The sequence below is a fragment of the Doryrhamphus excisus genome, chromosome 16 (assembly GCF_030265055.1).
Source record: "Doryrhamphus excisus isolate RoL2022-K1 chromosome 16, RoL_Dexc_1.0, whole genome shotgun sequence".
Lineage (NCBI taxonomy): Eukaryota > Metazoa > Chordata > Actinopteri > Syngnathiformes > Syngnathidae > Doryrhamphus > Doryrhamphus excisus.
In genome coordinates, this window is record NC_080481.1 from 9,097,025 (window position 1) to 9,099,901 (window position 2,877).

A 2,877-nucleotide genomic window follows, 5' to 3' on the forward strand; every position below is an offset into this window, starting at 1 on the left:
AAAATGGTTTTAGCACGCATCTGCATAATTGCGCTCGGCGTATCTGCACCCGTGGGCTCCCGTCTGCCATTAGCCGCTGCTCAAAAAGTGAGGGATTGAGAAGCAGGAAATTGTGTGCCAAGCGAGTGGGCGTTGTGATTACGTACAAGTGGTATCTGTCATTATTTGGTGGAAATGTTGCTTCTTTTGTCGCTGGCGTGTGAGATGTGTTGAGAACGGATGCGGCGAGGAAGGTTGCATTCAGGGCTCGGCCGGTCACATGTATGAATAAGAGGTGAGGGATGACACACAGCGGGGTGCCATCTTGGCATCTCTTGACCAAGGTCACATGACAGCTGAACAGCTGAACTCAGCTTTCAAAGTTTAAACATCTAGCAACTTTGCAGGAAAAAGTGACCGGAAGCAAAAAAAACATTCATGCAGGTCGCCATCCCCTTCGTCCTCCTCTTCCTTCCATCACTGCTCATGTCTTGAAAGCAGGCCAACATCCCACACGCCCACGCGCACAAATCCACACTGTGCCGCACAAATCCACACTGTGCCATGTATTTTTCTCCCTCACCCTCCTCCGAACCGCACTTTGTACTAATTGCGCATCGTTTCCATAGCAACAGGTAGCAACATTTTTTGGTAAGCTCATGCCTTCCAGAAAGTACATTCTCCGACTGAGCCAGCAATTCACTATTGTGATATTACAAATAATGCAACAATGTATGTTATACTGCAAGTTGACCAAACACTTGGCCACCGACTGCCTCATTGAAGACACACATGTACAATTACCAACTCATTTGTCAGCCATAAGTGCAGAAAAGCCTTTCTCATCAGTGCTTTCATCAAATGGTACGACTTTCAGTGTTGGTCAATGTGTGTATGCTACACTATCTGAACAAAACATGTAGCCTCGCGTTATCGATGACAAAGAAATGACTCCATCATTAGTCCAGTTTCTGGAGCATTTTCCAGCATGAAGCCTTTTTAAGGTCATGCCACAGCATCTCAATTGGATTCAGGTCAGGACTTTGACCAGACCACTCCAAAGTCTTCAGTTTGTTTTCACCATCACACTACCACCACCATATTTTACTGTTGGTGTGATGTTCTTTTTCTGACACTAATGGGATCATCAAGTTGTTTAATGGCAAAACTGACTTAATGACTTAATGTTCTTTTTGTTCAGCACTGGTTTTCATCTTGGAACTCTGCTTGTTTGCTGTTTTTGGGGTGTCTACTATACCAATATTGTCCAGTACGTCACTTATGCTTCTTTTACTGTGATGCATTTCACACATAAACACCACAAAACGAGACACATATTGCAATATGCTTCAAAGGGCCATCTTTATTTTAAAAAAAATTGTCTCAAAAACTTCCAACAATGATACAGTTTGGAGTGCTGTACATTTTTATGTTGAAGAAGCATCCAAATAAGAACAAAGAAAAGTACAAAGTACTTACAAAGTCATTAAGTATTCTGGGGACATCCTGAGCTTGCACGTTTTGTTGCTTTGTTGAGCACAAAGCAGTTTGACAAGGTCTTACTCGGCCAGTAGCCGACATTATCAGGCATTTGCTACAATGTACAAATAAAATTAATAAAATAGGCCCCGAACTGCACTTTGGACACCCATAACCTAAATGATTTTCAAGGGACAATGGAAAGTAGTGACTGTTAGCAGTCATAAATAACAATGCATTTTTGCAGTACAAAAAGGATGTTTTTAGAATCTGACAAATTACCACAACATGACCCAGAGTTTTATGAATGGGCAGCAGGAAGTGCTCCCATTGGCTGAGAGGAGCAACCAATCAGGAGCACACATTTGCAACAGGGGAGTGCATGAATGGAAGAGTTAACAGGTCAGATATTTTTGGCAGTGTGTGTGTGTGTGTGTCTATACATAGCTGTGGGAATTGGAGACGGACAATTGTCCAGATTAGAATTAGCAGTCAGGACCACCTGTCTGCTTCTCGCCCAGGCGGAAACACTGGAGCAGGCGGCGCTGAGATGGCAGGAAGGAAGGAAGGACGGACGGACGGACGGAAGGAGGTCACAGATCACTTTGCTAGTTTCTTCTCTTGCTGTCTGTGTCCTTCACAGGGACACAGGGGGACATTGTTAGCCAGTGGCTGGGGGGTGTCTGGGCCAAGCAGAGTTCACATACCTCTCTGCTGGATCACTGCCAGATCTTACAAAGCATATAGGTGGAAGATATAGGAGGAGAGCATTTAAAAGGGGTACTGCATGATGATAGGATGTGTAAAGTTGACTTTGTCTTCACGCTGTTTCAGTCTGTTCGTGTTAAAATATGTCCACCAAAAGTGATTCTTTTTTTCTTCTTCCAGGATTGCTGCAAGGCATCAAACAGAAGAAGGATGCGCGCACCACTGGAAGTGATAAATAGGAGTATTTATTGACAATAGTATGTACTGTATGTATTAGAGGAGCTTTTATCCATATTGTGCTGTTACAGTTTCTCAGCTGCAACATCAACTGGAGCTCCAGCATGCTATGATTCTCCTCTGCAAGTTGTGGTTTTCTTTTCCGGGATGCCCAGCGCTTGCTCAGTAGTCAGTGTAGATCCTGTAGGGCTGGCAGCAGCTACATCTGGCTACTGGGTCTCCGTCGGCCTCCGTGTGCCTCAAAGGTGGATCTACATGATACATCTGGATGTGGAGGAACTCTACGGGTACATTCTGGACCTGGCATACAGTGTAGGACTCTGTGTGTGTCAGTCTACAGCTACATTGTCTGCTGGGTTTCAGGATTTTACTCCACAGTAGACCTTTGTAAGCGCTTGTGTTGCTACTTTGGTGTACAAATACAATATACCATGTATTGATATGCTGCAGGAAGTAGAGACCATTGCAGGTAAT